Raw genomic sequence first — 26,474 nt, 5'->3', positions numbered from 1 at the left:
TCAATAAGAGTTGAATGTAACAGGTTAAGGGAGAAGGAAAAGTTGGGGCTCATTTGGAGGTTGGGTAACTGGAAAGATGATGGTACTCTCAACTGAAAAAGGGAAGTTAGGAAGAGACAAAATGTTTTTTCACAATTTCCAAAGAAAAACTAAAATATCCCAATATATTAAAATTATTTCAAGATCCTAAATATAAAACTATAATGTTAGTATTTGTTACTTGGGCATTTACTCATATTTTCAAACTTCTAGCCAAAATTTAATGAGCTTTCTGTGATTTATTTTTAAGTACCAATCAGGATAGCAGATCTGAATGTCTGAAAAACCCACCTAATTAAATGACAAATGGAAAGATAATGATGTCTAGGATGACATTACACTGTTTTGATTTTAATGGTACTTCAAGATTTATTTTGAAATAAGAACTGGAGGGAAGCAGATATTCAAAAAGGCATAATGCTGGTTTGTGAACAAATAGCATATAGAAATTTAATATTCTATGCAAAGAGTTTTGGACTTAGAGGAAGCATAGAGCCAATAAATATCACATTAATGTAGAGACCACTTGAGAAATGTTGGGGGTTTTTTCCATTAAAAATAGATATCAAACAATGTGAAAAGTTGCAACTACAATAAAACCTTAATCCCAATTAAATATCCAAATCTAGATGGAAGTGGAAAAAAAAAAGTGAGGATGGTAGAAAGTAAAGCATGGCTACCAAAAAGAAAGGCAGGCCATTCAACTGCCCCACAACTACTCCAATAACCCTTAAGTCTGCACCAATAACAGAGTAACAGTCAAGAAATTTAATAAGAAATTAGAGACTCTTCTACCACAAAATTGTAAAAGAAATAGGCCAAAAGACAAAGGGCAATAAAGAAAGAAAGCCTCTGAAACAAAGCCAGCACCAACAAGAGAGACAGATCACACATAGCTTTTAAGGCTCCATATAGCTGTAAGGTTTTGTGTTCAGAGGCAGTAAGAGCAGAGTCCAGATAAAAAGCCCCAAAGTAGAGACCTTGAAATAGAATGTCAATAGGTACCAGGATGACTAGGAAATTGCTACAAAACTGAATTACATTCCAAACCAGAAGTCACTAAAAACTCTAACATGGAAGTCAGAAGGCCATGAAGATGCACCATGGAGTATCAAAGATCCAAAGGGGCCAAACCTGAGAAATGGAAATTGGCAAAAGAATGCAGGAGTCCCTGAATTCAGAGAAAGACAAACCAGTATTGACTATCATCACACCCTAAAGTAAACCAAGGGCAAACCCTGGTTCTGACACAAAGCCCCAATTCAGGAACTAAAGGTGGAAAAATGAATAAATCAAAGTAAATACCAACCAATATTTAAAAAAAAAAATCTATTGCAAATTTAACTACATAGCAATTGCAAACAGAAACTCAAAAGAAATAATGGATTTTTCATAAGGACTTCTAATCTTTGAATATTTATTTAAAAGAAATGAAGCATGAGATTAAAAAAAAAAGAAATAAAAACTGAAGGAAAGAATTGGAAGGAAGATGAAGTAAGTACTTTCATAAGTGGCAAACTTTATCCCAAAATGGAATCCCTGAACAATACACATCAAACAGAAATCAACAAGTCCATGAAACAGCAAGAAATGTCAGAACAAAAATGAAAAATAGCTTTAAAATACAAGAAAATACCATGTTTTATATCAAGAACTAATAAGAAAAACCAGTCAAGATAATTTAAGAATCTTTGGATTCTGAAACCATGACTAAAAAAATCACAAAAACTTAAACACTATTATTTCAAGAAATAATTAATGAAAGTTGTCCAGATTTATTAGAATCACACAACAAAATGAAAAAAAGATCCACTAATTATCTCTTGAAAGAATCCTCAAAAGGAAAAATTCCAGGAATGAATATTATATAGCAAAAATCCAGAGTTCCTAATCAATGGAAAAAATACCAGAAGTATCAAAAAAAAAAAAAAAAAAAAAGTCCAAATATCAAGGAATTACATTCAAGATCATAGAAAACTTGGTAGCCGCTACTATAAATAATATCTCCTGGAATACTGGAATATTCCAAAAGGCAAAAGATATATGATTACAATAAAAAATAATGTATCCTGAAAATGTGGGTATAATTCTATGATGGGAAAGAGAGGGTGGACCTTTTATGGAAAAAAGTCTTTAAATACTTCTGATGAAAAGAGCAGAGCTGAGTTGAAATTTTGAAATTATAATGCAAGAGTCTAGAAATATCTAGAAGGGTAAATTTATCTGAGTAATAAGAAGGAACTACATGATGTAGTGCTAACATTCTAAGGAAGAGGTAAAAAAGTGAACTTTTAGACTCAGTATCTTCAAAGGCTATTAAAGAATTTAAATAATAAAAAGAGGAGCTTGAAGTAGATTTGTTCTTTTCTGAGAGTTTTAAAGAGGAAAGAGAACGTATAGAAAAATGGAAGAAAGGAACAGAGCTCTATTTGTACATTTGATGTACATGAGAAGTATAGGATTCATCTTGTGCCACAGTTCCCTGTTATTGTCCTGCCTCGATTTCCCTAATTGTCCTGCCTCAGTTTCCCTAATTATTCTGCCTCAGTTTCTCTAAATTGTTCTGCCTCAGTTCCTAAAATTGTTCTGCCTCAATCCCCCTGGTTGCAACCCTCCTCCCTGACCATTAGGACTGAGATAATTAGGATTGTAGAGCTCTGGCATTCCAAAAGATAAAACTCCAGATGTCCTATTCTCAGATACCTAATTGGTATTCTCTAAGTTCCAGACGTTCTGTCTCTAACTATTCCCAGTTTATCAGAATTTATGGGTCTCCCCTTCAACCTGTCAGAACCAGATCCGATGGTCTGTCCTTGCAAATTCTGGCCATTTACCAATGCTTGGACTCCACCCCCTGCCTTTGTCTACCAATATATTATAGAAACTGCTATTTCTTAAAAAATGCAGTTTACAAAAACAATCATCAAGTACCATTGTTACTAATAATTTCCCTAGCAGAAGAAAGATCTGACTAAATTAGTAGACACCCCATAGAATCTTAACTGAGAAGAAACTGAAAACCTAAGCAAGAGATCTCAAAAGAAGTGTGATGAAGGTGTAACTTTTGATCTTACTCTTTACAAATATACATTTTTAATGCCAGAAAATTCTGCCATCTATAAGTAGGCACAGGTATTTTATTCTGGGGTCCTTCAAGTCACATGTATTACAGTAAAGGTTCAAAGGCTCCAGTGAGACATTACATAGGCCATATAAATTTTAAACTCAAAGAGTAAAAAATTATAACTCTTCCTTATGACAACTATCTTCTCTCTCATTTAAGTCACAATTTCTCTGTTAACTATTCAGGGAAAAGAAGGTGAACTATATATAATAATCCTTGTCCCCCTAACAATTCTAAAATTATGATTCTAGGTTCATAGGATAAGAATTTAGAACTAGAAGGGACCTTATATTTGGAACTTACTTCCTTAACCTGCACTTGTCCCTTTGTATCAGGATCAACTTGTCAGCTTATAAATGAGTAAACTGAGAAGAAGAGGGATTTATTAAGTACCTTGCCCAAGGTTACCAAGTTAGTAAAAATCACAGTGCTAAAATCTGAACTTAGTTTATGTATATAACTTAGTATTCCCTCCAGATCCATTACTTTTTCCAAGTAAATTACCTCATCTTCTTAAGAATCTAGAGAAAGTATAGTTTAAAGAAAAAGTGAATGGTATTTATTTTTTAATGCTCAAAATCTTATAAAATGAACAAAGTTGGACCTTAAGGAAGCCTATGAATAAATAGTATATCTCAACTTTGCTTTGTTTTTTTCTTGCTTTAGGAAAAATAAAATACAAGCGGAATATATATTACCCTGATAATGACAAGCAGTTGAATGGGTAACCCTTGTATAGGTTTTACCAATGAACTCCTAGAAATAAATACAAAAATGTAATGTTCTTCTCTAAAATTTAATGTTCTCTGGGAGCAGGTTTCTTGGGGGGCTTCTGGAGGCAATCAGTAATTCCCGCAAGTGCAGCCAGGGATTAAAGTCCAAATCCTTTATTGTCTCCTTCAAAAGCTTATCTCCTTCACTTAGGACTCAACTAGTTTTCTGGAGGCCTTCCGGATCTTGGTTTTAGTTCTCCACAGGACAGCCTGCCACCACTTCTCTGTCTTTCTTCGTTCTGCCCGACTGCCTTCTCTGGCTTGTGAATCTCCCGAGTGAATCCTGATTGAGGCTCCTAGCTTATATATGCTCTCTTAAAGGTGTGAATCTTGTAGAATAATCATTGTCTCTTATCAATTCCAGTGACTTAGCACCTTGTTTCAAGTTCTGGCCCATAACATCTCCTTATAGAAGCAGATCAATCATACTGAACTATGCTAAATTAGATAATTATTATCTCTATAAATTCCACTGTCTTAGTACCTTGTAAGAATCCTAACACAAAAAGATACTGAGGGTCTACATTTAGGCACTTAAAATCTTTATATTGTCAGAATAGTTTGTCTTTTTAGCATCAATATTCTAGTAATGCTAAGTACCTACAAAGTAAAGAACATGATAATTAGGCCTCAAGGGAGATGTAGCAGCCAAAAAGAATCAATTTTATTAAAAGAGTAAAAGGATATGGAATTTAAAGAGATTTTATACTGTTTTCTAGCCTGGTTAGACCATACCTGGTTATATTTTAGGAAAAACACTGATCAACTCAACGACTTTCACTGATGTTGACCACGAGAATGAAGGGCCCTAAGATTATGCCATACCTCTGAAAATTGGTTAAAGGAATGATAATAAGATAAAAAAATGTGAGGTGGCTTAAAAGAGACATAATAGCTTTCTTCAGGTTTTTGAAGAGTCAACATTTAGAAAAAGGATGATATTTGCCTAACCCTAGAACACTTAAGTTTCAATTATGAAATCCTATAAATCTCAAAGGTTACCCAAAAAATAAAAGGAAGATGTATGGTACATACAAGCATATTGCTGCATATTACTAATAAAGATTTGTACAAGATGTAATATATTTATCAAAGATATCTATGATTACAAAAAAGTGAGACATTTACAAAAATATTTATCGCAGCTCTTTTTGTGGTGGTAAAGAAGTGAAAAAATCCCCTTCTATTGGGAAAAGGCTGAACAAGCTATATATTGTAATATGATGGAAAACTATTGTGCTATAAGAAATTAGTAAGGGAAGAGTTTCTGAAAAATCTGGGAAGACTTGTATGAAATGGTACAAACTGAAATAAGCAAAACCAGAAAAACAATACATAATGCTAATATTATAAAGATCATAAATTGTGAAGACCTCAGTAAGTCTGATCAACAGAATTATCTCACACAATTCCAAAGGACTCATGTCTAAATTTGCTATCCATATCAAGAGGCAGCTAGGTGGCTTGGAGTCAGAAAAATTCATCTTCATGATCCATTCTCATACTTACTAGCTGGGTGATACATGGGCAAGACACTTAACCCTGCTTACCTCAGTTTCCTCATCTGTAAAATGAGCTGGAGAAGATGGCAAACTGTGCCAATCTCTTTGCCAACAAAACCCCAAAATGAGGTCACAAAGAGTTAGACACAACTGAAAAATAACTGAACAAAATCAACAATAGAAATCTATCTCCAGATAGAAAAATGAAGGACTCAGAATGAAGACTGAAGTATTTTTTATTTTCTTCTTTCTTTTTTTGAAACATGGCTAATGTAGGAATTTATTTTTATATGCTTATATATTTTTGTTTTTCTTACCTTCTCATTGGGTGGGAAATAATAATAATTATTGCTATTATTGTTCTGTGGGATCTAGTTCTTCATGACCCCAAAAACCACACTGTTGTTTTTTTTTTTTAATTTGGCAAAGATACTGAAATGATTTGCCATTTCCTTCTCCAGTGGATTAAGGTAAAAAGAGGTTAAGTGACTTACTAAGTCATACAACCAAAAAGAAGTATCTGAAGCTAGATTTTTAACTCAGGTCTTCCTGACTCCAACCATGGCACTAAGTCACCTAGCTATCTCCTAATAATTACAAGAGCTAACATTTATAAAATGCCTACTATGTGCAAGGCACTGGGCTAAATGCTTTATAGTTATCTCAATTGATCCTCACAATAACCCTGAGAAGACTGAGAAAACTGAGGCAAACAAACAGAAATAAGTGGCTTGAGGGGTCACACAGCTAGTAAATGTCTGAGGCTGGATATGAACTTAAGTCTTCCTGAAACTAAGTACAACACTCTACTATATTAGTTCACTGCCTCTAGTAGGAGAGGAAAAGAATTTGGAACTAAAAAAAATGGATTTAAAAAGTCTTTGTGATGGGAAGGAAAGGAGAAAGGGAAGGAAGAAGAAAGAAAGAAGGAAAAGGAGGGAGGAGAGAGAAAGAAAGAGAGGAAAGAATAGAGAAAGACAGGGAGAGAGGTGGGGAGAAAAGGAAAAGAGAGGGCAGAATGGTATAATGTAGCATGCTGACTTGGTCAGGGGATAGAGATTTGAACACTGGCTCTGACACTAATCTATACGACCACACGCAACTCATAAACTCATACAACCTGCTTCTTCATTAACAAAATGAGAATGATATTTGGAGTTATCTCTTTTTACATGGCTATTGGGAAGCAAGCACTTTAAAACTTTAGAAACTACAATTTATCTATGATCATGATGATTATATTGTTGTATTAGCTTTTTTAGGAATGACATTCAGCCTCTTTCTGTTGCCTTTCTGGTTATTTATAATTTCATTTCTTCAGAAGTTATGATATGCCAAGATTTGTCACTGTGAGAACATCTGTATTAAAAAAAAAAAAAGGTATTTGCAGTAGGGTTGAAAGGATTGCCCACATATATCCCAAAGAGATCTTAAAGAAGGGAAAGGGACCTGTATGTGCAAAAATGTTTGTGGCAGCCCTTTTTGTAGTGGCTAGAAACTGTTAATTGAATGGATGCCCATCAATTGGAGAATGGCTGAATGAATTATGGTATATGAATGTTATAGAATATTATTGTTCTGTAAGAAATGACCAACAGAATGATTTCAGAGAGGCCTGGAGAGACTTACATGAATTGATGCTAAGTGGAATAAGCAGAACCAGGAGATCATTATACATAGCAACAACATTATATAATGATCAACTCTGATGGATGTGGCTCTCTTCAACAATGAGATGATTCAAACCAGTTCCAATTGCTCAGTAAAGAGGAGAATCAAATACAACCAGAGAGAGAACTCTGATTGAGTATGGACAACACCATAGCATTTCCATTCTTTGTTATTGTTTGCTTGCATTTTTATTTTCCTTCTCAGGTTTTTTTCTTTCTTTATAGATCCAATTTTTCTTGTGCAGCAAGATAACTGTATAAATAGGTATATATATATATATATATATATATATATATATTGGATTTAACATACACTTTTAATTTAATATATTTAACATGTATTGGACTACCAGCCATCTAGGGAAGGAGGTAGGGGAAGGAGGGGAAAAGTTGGAACAGAAGGTTTTGCAAGGGTCAATGTTGAAAAATTACCCATGCATATGTTAGTAAATAAAAAGCTATAATAATAAAATAAAAATAAATTTTAAAATGTATTTTAAAAGGTCAAAAAAAAATTGCCCACTTTTTGATAGCAATTCAGTCCCATCTCTTCCTCCTTTAAGTTGACAACCAAGCTTAATGGCTAAACTTTAAAGCAGTGTTATGAATAAATGAAAAAAGCATTTATTAAGTGCTTATTATGTGCCAGGCATGCCAAACCTGCATATAAATATATTCTGTTCTTTTTTATTATTATTATTATAACTTTTTATTGACAGAACATATGCTGGGTAATTTTTTACAACATTATACCTTGCATTCACCTCTGTTCCGACTTTTCCTTTCCCTCCCTCCACCTCCTCCCCTAGATGGCAAGCAGTCTTATACATGTTAAATATGTTATAGTATATCCTAGATACAATATATGTTTGCAGAACCGAACAGTTCTTTTGTTGCACAGGGAGAATTGGATTCAGAAAATTCCCCAGAAAAATAACCCGGGGAAAAAAACAAAAATGCAAACAGTTCACACTCATTTCCCAGTGTTCCTTCTCTGGGTATAGCTGCTTCTGTCCATCATTGATCAATTGGAAGTGAGTTAGATCTTCTCTTTGTCGAAGATATCCACTTCCATCAGAAGACATCCTCATACAGTATCATCATTGAAATATATAATGATTTCCTAGTTCTGCTCATTTCACTTAGCATCAGTTCATATAAGTCTCTCAAAGCCTCTCTGTATTCATCTGCTGGTCATTTCTTACAGAATAATAATATTCCATAACATTCATATACCACAATTTACCCAACCATTCTCCCATTGATGGGCATCCATTCATTTTCCAGAGGGCTTTACCCTCTGCCATTACCCAAAGGGCTGCCACAAACATTTTGGCACATACAGGTCCCTTTCCCTTTAGTATCTCTTTGGGATATAAGCCCAGTAGTAACACTGCTGGATCAAAGGTATGCACAGTTTGATAACTTTTTGGGCATAATTCCAAATTGCTCTCCAGAATGATTGGGTTCATTCACAACTCCACCAACAATGCATCAGTGTCCCAGTTTTCCCACCTCCCCTCCAACATTCAACCAATCTGACAGTTGTATAGTGGTATCTCAGAGTTGTCTTAATTTGCATTTCTCTGATCAATAATGATTTGGAACACTTTCATATGAGTGGAAATAGTTTCAATTTCATCATCTGAAAATTGTATCCTTTCATTATTTATCAATTGGAGAATGGCTTGATTTCTTATAGAGTCAATTCTCTCTATATTTTGGAAATGAGGCCTTTATCAGAACCTTTAATTGTAAAAATGTTTTCCCAGTTTGTTGCTTCCCTTCTAATTTTGTTTGCATTAGTTTTGTTTGTACAAAGGCTTTTTAATCTGATGTAAACAAAATTTTCCATTTTGTGATCAATAATGATCTCTAGTTCTTCTTTGGTCACAAATTCCTTCCTTCTCCACAAATGTTAAGAGGTAAACTATCCTATGTTCTTCTAATTTATTTATGATCTCGTTCTTTATGCCTAAATCATGGACCCATTTTGATCTTATCTTGGAATATGGTGTTAAATGTGGGTCCATGCCTAATTTCTGCCATACTAATTTCCAGTTTTCCCAGCAGTTTTTGTCAAATAATGAATTCTTATCCCAAAGTTTGGGTTTGTCAAACACTAGATTGCTATAGTTATTGACTATTTTGTCTTGTGAACCTAACCTATTCCACTGATCAACTAATCTATTTCTTAGCCAATACCAAATGGTTTTGGTGACTGCTGCTTTATAATATAGTTTTAGATCAGGTACAGCAAAGCCACCTTCATTTTATTTATTTTTTCATTAATTCCCTTGAAATTCTCGACCTTTTGTTCTTCCTTATGAATTTTGTTATTTTTTTCTAGGTCATTAAAATAGTTTCTTGAGAGTCCGATTGGTATGGCACTAAATAAATAGATTAGTTTAGGGAGTATTGTCATCTTTATTATATTTGCTCGGCCTATCCAAGAGCACTTAATATTTTTCCAATTATTTAAATCTGACTTTATTTGTGTGGAAAGTGTTTTGTAATTTTGCTCAAATAATTCTTGACTTTCCTTTGGTAGATAGATTCTCAAATATTTTATGCTGTCGACACTTATTTTGAATGGAATTTCTCTTTGTATCTCTTGCTGTTGGATTTTGTTGGTGATGTATAAAAATGCTGAGGATTTATATGGATCTATTTTGTATCCTGAAACTCTGCTAAAGTTATGAATTATTTCTAATAGCTTTTTAGTAGAATATCTGGGGCTCTCTAAGTATACCATCATATCATCTGAAAAGAGTGATAGTTTGGTTTCCTCGTTACCTACTCTAATTCCTTTAATCTCTTTCTCGACTCCTATTGCCAAGGCTAGCATTTCTCATACAATATTGAATAATAATGGAGATTGAAACGTGGGCAACCTTGTTTCACTCCTGATCTTACTGGGAAAGGTTCCAGTTTTCCCCATTTTATATGATGCTTACTGACCGTTTTAAATATATGTTCCTGACTATTTTAAGGAAAAGTCCATTTATTCTATCCTCTCAAATGTTTTTATTAGGAATGAGTATTGGATTTTATCAAATGCTTTTTCTAAATCTATTGAGATGATCATATGGTTTTTGTTAATTTGGTTATTGATATAGTCCGTTATGCTAATAGTTTTCCTAATATTGAACCAGCCCTGCATTTCAGGTATAAATCCTGGTATAAATTATGCTTTAGTAGTATAAACACTGCTAAATCATAGTGTATTATCCTGGGGATGATTTTCTGTAATCTTTTTGCTAATATTTTATTTAAGAGTTTAGCATCAATATTCATTAGGGAAATTGGTCTATAATTTTCTTTCTCTGTTTTCAATCTATCTGGTTTAGCTATCAGTACCATGTCTGTGTCATAAAAGGAATTTGGTAGGACTCCTTCAATCCCTATTTTTTCAAACTGTTTATATAGCATTGGAGTTAATCATTCTTTTAAATGTTTGGTAGAATTCACATGTAAATCCATCTAGTCTTGGGGATTTTTTCTTAGGAAGTTGGTTAATAGCTTATTCTATTTCTTTTTCTAAAATGGGACTGTTTATATAGACTATTTACTTCTTCCTCTGTTAATCTGGGCAAACTATATTTTTGAAGGTATTCTTCCATTTCATTTAAGTTATCGAATTTATTGGCATAAAGTTGGGCAAAGTAACTCTAATTATTGCTCTAATTTCCTCTTCATTAGTGGCAAATTCATTTTTAAGACTAACAATTTGATTTTCCTCTTTCCTTTTTTTAATCAGATTTACTAAGGGTTTGTCTATTTTTTTTTCATAGAACCAACTCTGTTTTATTAATTCAATAGTTTTTTTACTTTCAATTTTATTGACCTCTCCTTTTATTTTTAGAATTTCAAGTTTAGTGTTTGGGGGTTTTTAATTTGTTCCTTTTCTAGCATTTTTAGTTGCAAACCCAATTCATTAACCTTCTCTTTATTTATGCAAGTAGGCCTCTAGAAATATGAAATTTCCCCTTATTACCATATGATGTCTCATTATTGTCATTTTCTTGGGTGAAGTTATTATGTCTATGATTTGCTGTTTCACCCAATCATTGTTTAGTATAAGATTACTTAGTTTCCAATTATTTTTTGGTCTATTGTCCCTTGGCTTTTTATTGAATGTAATTTTCATTGCATTGTGGTCTGAAAAGGATGCATTTACTATTTCTGCCTTACTGCATTTGAATTTGAGGTTTTTATGTCCTAGTATATGATCAATTTTTGTATAGGTTCCATGAACTCTAAGAAGAAAGTGTACTCCTTTCTGTCTCCATTTAGTTTTCTCCAAAGATCTATCATATGTAACTTTTCTAGTATTCTATTTACCTCTTTGACTTCTTTCTTATTTATTTTGTCGTTTGAATATATGCTGTTCTTATAATCTTGTCTCTCTCCCATGCATCCTTTACATAGCTACCAAATCAATCTTTCTAAAGCACAACTTTGAATTTCTGGGTCAGAGGACTATAGTCATTTTCTCCAATCCTCATGAATTGTCAAAATTCTCCAAAATAAGAATTATGAACAAGAAGTAAAGCAATTATAGCTGTTGTCTCCATGTGCTAAGGCACCAAGAACCCTCAGGAATGAACAGAAAGCTAATCTCTAACACACTTGCTCAGCACCCACTTCCCCATCAGCCTCTACATTCTGGCAAGACCTTAAGACCTGATTTGACACAGGTTTGTGGTCTGGGTTCCACCCCTTATCACCATAGCTTCAGTCTCTCTGCAAGTTAACTACATTCTCTCCCTATCCTTATTCAAAGGCTATTTAGCCTTAAGCACTAAATGAGTATGGTCTCAGTCAAACTGAGAACTGTTAAAGACCTTAGCATAAAAAGTCCTGCCACTGCAGCCAGGGCCATCTCTAGTCCTCATCTTTATCTGGCCACAGGACCCTGATGGCTCCAGAGGGCAAAGTGAAGCAGGTGACTTTGCACAGCTTAAATCCAATTCATAGGCATATCATGGCATCATTTTTTTGATGTCATTGTCTTCTTCAAGAATTTAAGAACAAATAATTCAATTCTGAGGCAACCAACAACAGAACTCAACTCTGCCTTCCTCCACTCTATGTGACAAAGTGAGAGTGCAGAAAAGCAAGCAGCTTGCTCTGCCTGAGGTAGCAGTGTCTAGCCAGAGAGCTCAGAAACCCAGGTAACGAGGGCAGGGTAGCAGTAGCTAAGAGGTGTGGGGGGGAAGGGGGGGAGAGAGGAGAGGGGGGAGCATTCTACCAGGCACAAAGGGAAGGGAACTGGTCTTTAGCTGAAGCTAGTTAAATCCCCTCAAAAGTAACGTGGGACAGAGAATGAGGCCAGTGAAGAGGAAAATGAGAGCTCTGAGGTCCAGTCCTGAGAATTGCTATCAAAGGAAAAGCAACCAAAGCAAGTGACCGGGAATATGAAAACCAAAAACTAGTTTTTCTAACAATTTGGCTCCAGACTACCTTTTCTAGCTTATTTGCATATAATCTCTCTATAATTCTAGACTTGTCTATAATGCTTGAATACAATAGTCTATTTCCCACAATCATATCTATCTCCTTTGCCTGGGATGTACTCTCTCCTTATTGCCACCTCACAGAATCTCTAGCTTCCTTCAAAATTTATCTTAAATGCTACCTATTAAGTGTAGTCTTTGTATGATTCCCCCAACTCCTAGTGAGTCCTCCCTTCCCCATGGCCTTGTACTTTTTTGGTATTTATAAGTGTACATGCTCTTTCTCCTCTTTGAATGTAAGCTTTGTGAACAGGAATTGTTTTGTCTTTATATCCCCAGGGCCCTAGTACAGTGTCTGGCACTGTGCCTAATAAATGTTTGTTGACTATTGTATAGAAATAATAATAATAAAATTTATATAGCACCCGTTACACATGTTATTTGATCTCTATAAAAAACTCTGGGAGATAAGGCTATTACTTTCATTTTACAGATGAGGAAACTAAGGCAGACAGAGATTAAATACCCTGCACAGGATAATAGAGTTAGTAAATCAGAGACCAGATCTGAATTCAGGTCTTTTCTCCAAATTTAACAATCTTGCTCACTATGCTACCTCCATCTATTAAGAGTAATTTTAACATTCTGAATTTCATAAACACTTTTTGTTTTAAAGTCAAATTTATATAACATACATGCAGACTCATTTGTTTTATATGTGGATATTCTAGATGTGTATCTACTGATAATCTCATAGAAAAGTCAGGTCTATTTTTAGGAAATTCATTATTTCACAACTAGCAAAAATAAATAAATAAATAAAACAGTAGCATAATAAGCAACAAAGACTCATAGCACAAAAGCCAAATTCATGCTCCAGGCATTAGAAATAAATTCCAGGACAAAGAACTGAGATGAACTAAAGCTGCTTCTAAGGACTGACTTCAAGTTGTGGCGTGTACCTCAGGACAGTCCTCTGCTCCAAATGGCCTATTTCCAAACTCCAACTGAGCTGGCATTCAAAAGAGAGATAAAAGAAGAGAAACTGGTTTCAAAATGTTTGCAGCAAATAACTTCTGTCTGCAGTTTGGCCATTTAATATAACTTAGCAATAAACATGATGCTCTAATACTGAGTTAGAGAGATCTACATTTGTGGTACAGAATTTGGGTCAAAATTACTTTTTTTTTTTTTTTTTTGCTTATTCTATACTTATGTTAGCCATTTAACCTAAATCTGAAGTTCTATCCTAAACCAACTTTCAGAAAATGAATTCAGTAGTGGAGGTAGGATGGTACAATTTGAGGAATCAAAATTTAAAATTAGAAAATATATAGCTGAAGTCTACTATATACTTGCTGAGTTACATTAGACTTATGACTTCATCTCTGGGCCAGATGAGTTGTTTAGGTTAAAGCAATGCTAATGCCACTTCCACCTTTGACTTCTGTGATGTTTATGAAAGTCTCCCCAATAAATCAAATGATTTGAAGTTCATCAACTCAACCAATCAAAAAAGTGAGATTTCTTTTTATGTGGTCAATATTTTTTGGGGGGGCTGGCCAGCACAGAATATTTTTTAAACCATCATTTTGAGTTGATTTCCCTAGCTACTTAAAAATCAACCAAGTGATTCTCATTTCAGGTACTAACTACTATTAAATTAGCAGTTTGTCAAGTCTCCTACATTAAAAAACATGGCACAACACATAAATGCTCTCAAGATTTTCCATTTTCCATTTATAAAGTTTTTCTACTTAGTAAGTTCAAGTTTTTCAGTGCCATACAAATCCATATTTGTCTTTTGCTATAAAGCTTTCTAAATTATAACATATCTCTACAGAATTTAACAGGGTTTAGTTTGATTTGCCTAACCAAATACAAGACAGTGAAAGAAGCAAATGTTGCAAAAGTTATTATCCCCACTTTACAAGAGAGGAAATAAGATCCGAAGTACTGTGTTGTGTAAAAAAGCCGCTACTAAGTGGCAAAGGTGAACCACATCATCCTCAATTCTCTCTTTGTCCTGAACTTTCAAAGGATTATTCTGTCATGGTTTTCCTTTCTATTTGATACTTCTTGTCTCTCCTACACCAGCCTCCATACCAATTTGACTCTTGTCCTTATACTAACAATAACGTTCCTTCCTCTTCCCTACGCCTACTTTCCCAGTGATCTTATGGTTCCTAATACTTTTGGAGGAAAAAATACTCAAGTATGTCTCAAGTTCCAAATTTCTATCTTAACTAGAAATTGTGTCCTGAAGGGAAGCATCTAATCACAATCTAGTTTAAATGAGGATAACAGGGCATTTAAAAATTTTACACACACACACACACACACACTATTCTATTCCTAGTTTTAAACTTCTCAGAGTAGCATGACTGCCCAATTATTATTATTATTAATTATTAAAGTTGATTGTTTTAACTTAAAAATTAAAAGCAGAGAATAAAATGTATATATTATTCAAAATCCAGTTAGGAAACCTTTGAGATATTAAGAAATAAATGTTTAAAATAATAAATATTAAGGTAAAGGATCTTCAATGTCTATGATTATATGATGAAAAGAATCACTCAATCATTTTCTCATATTTTGAAGTCCCTTAAGGTCCTTCACAATGTTGATACTAATGCCTATGATTTCCAAATGCATTAGTAATCTTTAATCTAAATCTAAAATTTAAGGGAAATGGTATATATATATTGGAGTAAGCAAGTGGGTAAGAAGCCCTAAAGCACAAAAATGAGGTTCAGATAAATTTCAATTTAACCCACACTGGTGTGTATTTATATAAGTCACAATTTCATAGTAAACACTGTTAAACTATAAATAATGTGGTCATCTTAAATTAAGGTGAAAGAGTTCTTCCACAATGATAACCATATTCATGATCGGGAGTTAGTATTATATGAACTGCCTGTAACTTGCTTTGTAACTATGGATAATTAAATTATTCATTAATTTCTCATTGAGAATTACAAATTGAGAAGTAGAAAGCAAGGCTCATTCATTTATTTGGAATGGTTTTACATAAAGTGTTCAATAACTGGCTCTACTTTTTATGAAAACATGTTGAAGTATAATTTTTACTAAAGGATCAGTTATTTGGAGCTATTATTCAACTATTATTCAGGCTCCAATCAGCTGGAATATAATATTTCCCAAAAGTCTTAATATAGCTCTAAACTATTAAAATTTAAAACTACCCAGAATATTAAAAACACCCAGACATTGAGTCTAAGACTCTGGGACAGAAGTTGACCAAAAAGTCTTAATACTGTTTTAAGTTTATTGTTGTTCAGTCAAGTCTAACTCTCTTCATAACACTGTTTGAAATTTTCTTGGCAAAGATACTAGAGTGGAATGCCATTTCTTTCTTCAGCTCACCTTATAGATGAGGAATGAGGCAAAGAGTGGTATGTGACTTGCTCAGGGTCACACAGTAAATTAGCTGTCTGAGGCCACATTTGAACTCAGGCCTTCCTAACTCCAGGCCCACCACTTTCTCCACTGAACCACCTAGCTGCCCCCACTGTTTTTAGTTGAGTTTTACTAGTCATGAGGTATAAAATGTCCCCCAAATCTAGTAACAATTATTAAAATAATACTAAGACTTTTGGCCCAGACATTTTTCTTTTAGGCACTTTTATAGAGTAGCCTTTTATAGGCCAATAAAAGTGTTAAGAAAAGTGGACAAGAACCTAAATCCATTTGACCTATCTTTTCTCATTAAGATATATAGTAAGAATAAAATGAATACAATCAGCTTCTCTTTTTTGCAGGTTTTTGTGCTTGAGAAGGTGAGCCCTTACTTCCAAAGTTAGTTCATATCTTTTAAGACTGAGCAGTCAGAAAAAGGAATGGGAAGTACATTCCAAAGGCCAGAGAGGAAATTTCCTCAAACTATGATACTTCCTTACTACAAACTTAAAAAAAAAAAGTTTCAGTACTTCAAAGAAAAGATTGAAATTTAAAAATAAAAACCACAAAGGGAAATGGAGCAAAAGGAAGTGAGAAGAAAAGTTGAAACTGAGAAATCTCACTGGATAATACACTGAGAAGGAAAGGCATTTCTGAGGCTGCTATCGAGTTCAAACACCTCATTTTTGAGCTACAGAAACTGCAGCCCAGCAAGATTTAGTCACTTGCCAAAACAGTTAGTGTCAGAGGTGGGATCTGAGCCTGGATCCTCTTAAAACAAGCTGAATTAGTGCTCTTTTCCATTATACCATGCATTTTACCCAAAAGAATTTATTTTAAAAACAAAGGAAAAATCAGAACTTCGGTAATCATATTGAGAAGGATTTGATAAAAATAAAACAATGTAAGTGGCAATCATTTTACAAAGGATAAAAATGGCTAGAAAACAAGAGGTGGGTAAATCGATAAAAAATTAAAATCAACTCAAATAAGTATTCCATTATCTCCCACTGTCGTCCTCCCTCCTTCCCTTCCCCCTCCCCCCCCCCCCCCCCCCGCCGTAACAAGAGTTTAAAAACTGTTAATTGTTTAGTAACATGAATGGCAAGAATATCATGACATTAGAAATCTCATTTACATATCAAGTTCAAAAATGTCATTCACCCAAGACTGTAAAGTTAGGAGAGATTCCCTTTTGGGATCCGGGAATCTGTTTAAAAACAAACTGCAAGGAAAAAAAACTACACAGATGGGGAGGAGTTTGATGTCGGCAATCGCTGTGTGAAAATCATGGAAAGAAAAAAAAGAAACGTAAGGAACTTAGATGAGCTCGATTTTTCTAAAATGAAAATGAGGAGGGGAAGAATAGCAAAAGTACTTATTCTGTAGAGAGGTGTTTTGTTTTAGTTCTGAATATTAGGGAGGAGGTGATGCCCAGGAGGTTTCGGGTCCAGCTCAGGAGAAACTGGCCACTTGTCCGTCTAAAAGCTGGCTACCGAGGGAAAACTTGGTCAAGTCCCCAATCCGTCCAAATACGGAGGCGGACAGAGAGAAGGCAGGAGCCGGGGCGGGGGCACGGCCTGACCTCGCCGGGGCAATCTCAGGGTGGAGTAGGAGCGGACGGTGGGGAGGCAGGGACTCCCCAAAGAGGGAGGAAGCTATGGCAGCGCCTGGGCGGCGACCAAACGGGACGGGACTAAGGTGGGGGTGGGGGGGGAAGAGGACAGTAGTGGGAGGAGCCAGCAAGTAGAGGGGGGAGGGGGCCCGGAGACTCAGTTCCAGGGAAGGGAGGAGAGAAGGAAGGAATGGGGAGGGGGGGGAGGCAGTCCCAAAGTCAATGTCAACTCTGCCCAACTCCGCCAAGTCCTTAAAGAAAGTGAGCCGGGTCCCATAGTAGAGGAAGGGAAAGAAAGGGGGAACGGGAGGGAGGGAGGGATTAAGCCCCCCCCCTCCCAGCCGGCGTCGGCTGGAGTTCCGAAGCCCAGGAGGAGAGGAGAGAGGGGCTCGGAGTGGGGTAGGGAGGGGGGGTCCTCCCGCTCTCCATGTCGCCCCCTCCCCCGCTCAGCCCGACCCCGGACTAGTGCGGGTGAGGGTGGTAGGACAGGGCGAGAGTGACAGCGAGTGCGGCGTGTGGCGTGCGGAGGGAGCGTGTGCGCGGGGCCCGGCCCGGCCCCGAGCGAGAGAGGAGGCCGGACAAACTTTCCCCTACGGCCCGGGCCGGCCAGGTCGGGGCTCGCTCGCTCGCATCGGTCACCTGCAGCAGCGGCGGGGGCCGCGGCGGCGCTGCCTCTCGCGGGCTCGGCCTGGAGTTCGGGCTGTGGCTCTGGCGGCGGCGGTGGCGGCTCCGGCTGCGTGTTGCTCCCCGTTGGTAAGTAACAGTATCCACGGCTACTGTCTCTATGGCGGCGGCAGCGGCGGCGGCGCGGCCGCTCCCGCTCCTCCTCCTCCTCCTCCTCCTCCCTTCTCTAGGCTCCTCCTCCTCCCTCTTCAACCCTCGCGCTCCGAGCCCGAGCGGGAGGGAGCGCGCGTGCGCGCACCCCGATCTAGCCGGAGCCTGACCGGGCGCTTCCTGCTCTCCAGGAGGGGGAGGGGCGGCGAAGAGGGAGGGAGGAGGGGGAAGGTTGTTAGCGGCAACTGTTACCACGTTCCACTCAACCGTCATCCTCCCTACTCTGTGCATAACGGGCGGGGCCCAGCCTCGCCGTCTCATTGGCTCTTCTGGATGTCCGTCAAAGCTCGAGTTTGGGCCCGCAGTCTGGCCAACCGCGGAGACGGTGGAGGGCGGGCCTTGAAAGTTTGGCGCTCGACTTGGAGCTTCCTGGAAAGGGGGTGGGGTGAAGGGAAGGGAAAAAGAAGGAGGACTGAGATGAAAAAGGGGGTAAGAAGATTGAAGGGTGAAAGGGAAAAGGGGAAAAGAAATTAAAACGAGGAGGAGCCTAGTGAGAGTTGAGGGGCTTTTTTGGGCAGGGAATGGGAGGTGTTAATCTGCGTCCCGGGCCAGAAGAAAACTATTGAGGATCTTTCTAAATGGGGGGAGGGGACTTACAAGTGAGGCAGTAGGAGAAGGAAAAGTTTATAATTTTACCAAGTATGCCAGTACCCTCCTTCCAAATGACTATGTAATTTAACTACTTTGTATATAGATTACATTGCTTCCCCTTATATTTGTGATATATGCTATATAAAATGTTATATTTTAGAAGGTGACATTGTACATCAAACATATATACAAGACATTCCAAAGAGTTTAAGCTATTAAAGTTTACACCTTCATTAAAACTTTCGGATTCTCTTCTCAATATATGTATATAGTTATGTGAACTCTCAGCGGTGTTTAAAAATCCGCTTTCAACTATATACATACAGATATTTGTGTATGTATGTGTGTATGTAGAGTTAAATCAATTCATCATTTAGCTCTTAAAAATCAAATATATGCGAATATATATATGGAGTTATGTCAACTCTCAATATGACTTTTAGCTCTTAAAAATCTTTTCAATTATGTGTATTATATATATATATAATATCACATGAACTGTGGAATTGACAGAGGCATGTTTCATCACCCACTGATGCTATGTGTCACACTCAAGAAAATAAACTGTAATTTACATGTTTGTATACTATCCTGTCTTGAGCAAGTAGCTAATTAGATGCTTATATTCTGCATATATAATGAAGATATTGTGTAGGTGTATATATTAAGTTAGGAGTGCATTTGTTAGAAGTGCAAACACAAAACTGGCACTGCTTTCAAGGAATTTTTTTGAGGCAGACAACATGTACACAGTTAAATATATGCAAATGTAAATAAATACAAAATGAAGACACCATCAGCAGAGTCTAAACAACAAGTATTAATATAAATTAATACTGTATGATTTTTTTCTTCTGACTTTTCCTGTTGTCCACATAAGGTACTGCTGGTGCTATACCCTCCCCAAAATGTAAATTTTAATCACTGAAAACTAGGAAGATATCTTGGGGTTTACTGGTGAGGATCTTAAACTCAAATCACTCTGGCTCTCATAGATTGACCAACAATAGATCCCTGGACAAACCTCAGTTGGTCATTGTTTGGGCCCTGATTGGCTCACAGTGAAAGTAAATAGCAGGGGATGTGGGAAAACTGGGACACTGATACATTGTTGGTGGAGTTGTGAACAAATCCAACCATTCTGGAGAGCAGTTTGGAACTATGCCCCAAAAGTTATCAAACTGTGCATACCCTTTGATCAAGCAGTGCTACTACTGGGCTTATATCCCAAAGAAATACTAAAGAAGGGAAAGGGACCTGTATGTGCCAAAATGTTTGTGGCAGCCCTGTTTGTAGTGGCTAGAAACTGGAAATTGAATGGATGCCCATCAGTTGGAGAATGGCTGGGTAAATTGTGGTATATGAATGTTATGGAATTATTGTTCTGTAAGGAATGACCAGCAGGATGATTTCAGAAAGGCCTGGAAAGACTTACGTGAATTGATGCTAAATTAAATGAGCAGAACCAGGAGATCATTATACACTTCAACAACAAGATTATACAATGATCAATGGATGTGGCTCTCTTCAATAATGAGATGATCCAAATCAGTTCCAATTGTTCCGTAATGAAGAGAACCAGCTAAACCCAGTGAAACAACATAGTATTTTCACTCTTTTTGTTATTGTCTGCTTGCATTCTTGTTTTCCTTCTCATTATTTTTACCTTCTTTCTAAATCCGATTTTTCTTGCAGCAAGATAACTATATATGTATACATATATGGTATTTAACATATACTTTAACAGATTTAACATGTATTGGACTACCTGCCACCACCAGGGGAAAGGTTGGGGGGAAGGAGGGGAAAAATTGGAACAGAAGATTTTGCAAGGATCAGTGTTGAAAAATTATCCATGCATATGTTTTGTAAATAAAAAGCTATAATAATTTAAAAAAAAAAAGTAAATAGCAATTGTTTCTGTTTTGGCCTGAAACTCAAAAGGGTCTTCCCCTCCCAGATTTTTTTTTAATTAAGTAAAAAAAAGCCATTCTCTGGGTCTTTTTTTCCTTTTCCTTTTTGCTGAGGCAATTGGCATTAAGTGACTTGTCACACAGCTAGGAAGTGTTAAGTAATTGAGGCCAGATTTGAATTCAGGTTCTCCTGACTTCAGGGCTAGTGCTCTATCCACTGGACCAGCTAGCTGTCTCTTTTCTTACCTAGCTTAAATTGCTGATGGGGTCTTTGCTTAATTAAACTGAGAGCTGTTAAAGACCAAAGCTTAAAAAAGCCAAGATGGTTTACTGCATGCGAGTCATCTCCATTCATCCTGATCTATATCTTGCCATTGAACCCAGATGGCTCCAGAGAAGAAAGTGAGGCTGATGACTTTGCACAGCCCTCTCTCACTTAAATCCAATTCACTTGTTTGTCCTGAAATCATCATCCTGATGTCATGGTGGTCTTCCAGAACAAAGGACAAACAACAGCAACTAGACACTAAAGTGAAACAGTCGTTCTTCTCAAGAAGCTTAAATTCTAAAAAGGGGAGACAAAATCATGATGTATTTAATACACATAAAATGAATTGACGATAAGAGGGAAGACTGACTAGCAACTGAACATCAGAATAGGCTTCCTATAGAAGGTAACTGAACTTTGAAGACAAAACTCTATGACAAAAGGTGAAGAAAATAATACATTCCAAGCATATGGGTCAGCGTGCAAGGACACAAAGACAGGATATATATATATATATATATATAGTATGTGAAGAACAGCAAAAAGAGCAGTTTGACTAGTTTGTGAAGTATATACAAAGGAGAGAGAGATATACCTTTAAAGATGATTTGGGGCTCTTCAACTAAAGCAGATGCTATAAGATCTCTTTTTACAGAGGAGGAAACAGAGTCAAGAAGGGCAACAAAACCTAGAATAAGTAAGTGTAAGAGCCAGAATTCAAACTTGGGGCTCCTTAACTGACTTGATAAAAGTTTACACAGTGGGTTGGTAGAACTCAGGTCTTTTAATCCAAGTACCTTGTACTTTACACTACAACAAGGTGCTTACAATGGAAACTTGCATTCTTGTGCTTTCAATGCCCAAAATAATTTGCTGCATCACTTAAGTATAGTTCACTTAATGCACAAACTAAAGTGCTTCACACTTGGCTATAAAGTGGAAAATAGAAATTGAATCATCTCTAAAAATAGGCTCAAGCCTTCTATGAACTATATTGACAAATATTTTTCAATATAACTGGGTTTTTTTTGCAGTTCTACATATTTTATTTTATGCATTTAAAAACATTCTTCTGAGAAGGCTTGGGTTTCACCAGCCTCTCAATGGGGTCAACAACAAAAAGGAATAAGGATCACTGCTAAATAAAATTAGAATTATATTCCCTTAATGACAATAGGCATCCTTCATTCACTTGTTTATTTGGATAATTAAGCCAAAATCTTTTTGCCTATAATGATTATGGGTCTCATTTAGGAGTTTTTGCTCTAGAAGTTGATGAAATTGGCATAATGTCACCCACAAATAGGAACATATGGAAAACTAAGCAGTCTAATGAAAATTAGGACTCTGTGCTGGTCATAATGCTGGTAGCAAACACCTTTGGTAATCACACACTTTTTTTTTTTTTTTTTTTTTTTTTTGCATCTCTTGATAATGTTAAGCAGTGGTTTTTGAACAAAGTTGCCTCATCATTTAAGGACTCATAATTTTAACATATGTATAAGAGGCATCCTAGTGGAGGAGAGGCTTTGAGGTAGCATTTCTCTACTGAATCAAATAGTTTTTATAACCTATAGCTTAGGCAACTAGGTGGCATAGTGGATCAAGAACTGGACCTGAAGTCAAGAAACTTTCATCTTCCTAAGTTTAAATAGGATCTCCAAATACTATCTGTGTGACCCTGAGCAAGCCACTTAACCCTGTTTGCCATAGTTCCTTATCTGTAAAGTGAATGGAGGAGAAAATAGCAAACCACTCCGGTATCTCTGCCAATAAAACCCTAAATGGGGTCCCAAAGAGTCATATACAACTACTAACAACAAAAGATTATATCCATTTATGCAAGTCTTGTTTTCTCCTTCTTCTCCTTCATCATTATTGATATATATGAATGTATACATAGGCCATTCTCCTAAATATTTTGTAGAATTAGAAAAATAAGCTTGCATACAGATCATATAGGAAGAATGTCTTTTGTCCAGATTCTGTCATATAATTAAATGAACAGCCCGTGAAGCTGGCCCAATGAAACATATATATCTTGGCTAGACTTAACAATTGGATGAGAGGAGCCCAGAAATTAGCTGATGGAAATGAGCCAATGGGATTGCTTTTAGAAAATTATACAGTGCTTTTTAATAACCCCAAGCTTTTCAAAGTCTGATCAGTAAAAAAAAAAAAAAAGTCTTCCAAAATTGTTCTATAACTTGGAGTCATAGAATGCTACAGTGTCTGTGAAGTATTAAAGTTACAGGTCATCCAGAGTGTTAATGAGAGGTTCCAGTAGGTATGAGAAGACTGTCATATGTTAGTAATGAACAATTATTCATAAATTGTATGAAACAGAGGAATCAGATTAAAGGTCACGTATCCCACAAAATCTAAAATAGACTACAATGTTATTGGGAGGTGCTTAACAAAATAAAATTCAGTACAAATACAAATAATGTAAATTTGTGATTTCCTATATATATATTCCTAATATAATTTGTAGAACAAGTCTTTCTCCAGCCTTAGAATTCGGAGGCTGCTGACCTCCTGTAGGAATTCACCCACTTAACCCATTGTTAAATACAGCTATCCTTCTGGTCTCAGGTGTCTCTATCACATGAGCCCACCATACTTCCAGGCAAGGGAAATTAGTCTCTGTTATAATTATTTCCATTTAGCTTCAGGCCCTGTGTATATTTGCCAATTATCTGTATTTGACTATAAGTTTGTTGACTGTAGAATGGCTTAATAAATATTTTTTGATTGAATTAATGATTAAAACTTTACTTCAAGGATCTATGACTCTACCCATCACACCCCACTATAATTTGGTAGATAGTCTGCTAGAAATGCTATGTCCAGAAGATTCATCTACTTGTGACCAACTTAATGAAAAAAGTTTGTTGAACTTAGAGCTAGAAGCTCTTAGAGATCATCTAGTAGAACCACTTAATTTTATAGGTAAGAAACGAGGCTAGGTTGATTTGCCTTAGGGTCACATTGGTATAAGGAGCAAAGCTATCAGTACTCTAAATTCAGTGTAACTCCACCTGTACCAAATCACCTCATAGAGTCTCTGAATTTAAGTTAGTTCTCAGATCACAACTCCAGGCCCATACCTCGAAGCCTTTTCAGAGAAGATTAACCTGAAAGGAATCTGTCCTACATAGACCTTAGGCTTTAAGAATCATTGAAGTATATCTTTAGGGGAAGATTACAATGTTATAGGATATTCATTTTTACCCCAACCAAGGCCTATTTAATATAGAAGTGACCCTAGGCTATAAATTGAGCTCAACACTACATCCCACTCTACCCTCCATTCTCTCAGAGTCTTGAGACCCACACTACAAAAATTTGTTTCATAGTGATAGCTTTCTGGTACAGGACCAGAAAACTGAAGAACAGAGGAAAAAGAACCAGATATAGAAAGAGAACACAAAGTTTATGGGGTCTATGGGGCACTTCCCTAAATGTGAGGAAAATACATAGCATCCAACTAGGTCCAGTTCTGTCCACCTAAAAGTCACTTAAGGGCAAAGAACTAGGCTGATGTACAATAATTGTCCAGCATGGAAGAAAGTTAAGATGTTTTGAGATTCAGCCCCAAGGAAACCACTATGAGATATGCAGTCCAAGATTAAGTTAGCTAATGAATATGGTTGGTGGGATTGGGGGTAGAGAGAAGTTGTTAAAGATCTCAGGAAGAAGGAAGTGACCTTGGATTCTTGGAAGCTATTCCAGTGAAGCACAAGCTCTGACAGGTTCTACCATGTCCTAAAGAACAGTCCTAGCAACAGCCTGTTTGTTTTCCAAGAACCAACCTAGCTAAATATGGAAATGCTCATCACTAAACTAGCTGGTGGTGATAAAGTCTTTGACTGTAGCAACTCTTGAAACAAAAGAAATATAAAAGGTGCCTTCAGTTCTAGAGAAGAGGAGACCTTTTGCAGAGACTGTTAGAAAAAGAAAAAAAAGAAAATGCAAAAAATTAACACACATTTTAGATCATATTTAAATTCAAACTTAGTTGTTGGGGCTCTAAATGTAACATCTTTGTCTAGTAACCAATTAGAGTTTCATGTTGGAAGAAATGAATCATATTCATCTTGACATTCCCACTTTAAATGAAATTGTAGACAAAAGGAAATTTTAGCTAAATGGAAGGCTGGATTATAGGTTATCCTTGGAAAGATGCAAATAAAAGAGTCTGACTGAGTTGATTTTATCATACTTACTAAGGCAACAAGAACATAGTATATCTGGTCAAAAAAATAAAAGCTACAGGTCACCTAAAAGGCAATAGGAAGTACATGATTGTCAAACTGCTAAATACTCCAAAAATAATTGGGCAGGGAAAGCAGTATAAAAGATACCAAAAACATTTGTGAGCAAAAAAGGAAGTGGGCTGCTCATACAGTGACAGTGAGAGACAATTAATGGATTCTATTAGTATACAGACAACATTGTGATATTTGGAGGAAAATCACCAGAACGTTGAATAGACTTCGTCTATAGAGAATTTATGGGAAGACTAATATAATAGGCACAGTGCATTAATTAGTATGCTTTAAAAAAAAGTTATTCTTATAAATGTAAAATTTGTTAGTAGTCACTCAGTAAACATTTCTTACTTACCTACTATGAACTAGGCAAGTACTAACTTGCTAGGGTTACCAAAAACAAAACAAAAAACAAACAAACAAACAAAACAGTTCCTATGCTTAAGGAGTTCACAGTCTAATAAAAGAAACAAGAAACAAACAAATACATACAAACAAACTAGATACAGGATTAATAGGTAATAATCAAGAAAGAGAAGACAATAAAATTAAGATGGGTTGGAAATTACTTCCTGTAGAATATGAAATTTTGGTTGGAACTTAAAGGAAGCGTGTGGAGGAGAGTATTCCAGACATGGGAGATTGCTAAAGAAAAGAGATGGAGTGTCACTGAATTGATGAGTTCTGGTAGGAAGTAGTAGAGTGTAAAAAGACTAGAAAGGTAAAAGGGAGCTAACTGATGAAGGGATTTGAATGAAAGAGAATTTGTTACTGGAATTAATTCTGTAGGGAGATGAAATGGTGTGTGCTTTAAGAAAATTACTTTGTGGCTGAATGGAGGGTGGATTAGAGTGGGGAGAGACTTGAGGTAAACCAACTCACCAGTGGGTTATTGCAACAGTCCAGGTATAAATGCTGGCAGTATCAGAGGAGAGAATGAGGTGTATAGAAGATGCAGAGGTGAAATAGGCCTTGGTGATAGGTTG

The 26,474-nt window shown here is 36.3% G+C and overlaps 1 protein-coding gene across 2 annotated transcripts in view; it reads right to left on the bottom strand.

Annotated features, from left to right (window-relative positions):
* RFX2 (regulatory factor X2) overlaps window positions 1-18,340 on the bottom strand; it is a 142,456-nt gene extending 124,116 nt beyond the window's left edge. For both annotated transcript variants that reach the window (XM_051971777.1, XM_051971778.1), the window contains exon 1: window positions 18,248-18,340. The gene's annotated coding sequence lies outside the window, so the exon portion shown is untranslated. The remainder of the gene's footprint in view (window positions 1-18,247) is intronic.
* Between the last annotated feature and the right edge of the window lie 8,134 nt (window positions 18,341-26,474).

The sequence above is a fragment of the Antechinus flavipes genome, chromosome 1 (assembly GCF_016432865.1).
Source record: "Antechinus flavipes isolate AdamAnt ecotype Samford, QLD, Australia chromosome 1, AdamAnt_v2, whole genome shotgun sequence".
NCBI classification, from domain to species: domain Eukaryota; kingdom Metazoa; phylum Chordata; class Mammalia; order Dasyuromorphia; family Dasyuridae; genus Antechinus; species Antechinus flavipes.
Note: the sequence above shows the minus strand (reverse complement) of the source record. Positions and strands in the feature narration are given on the sequence as shown.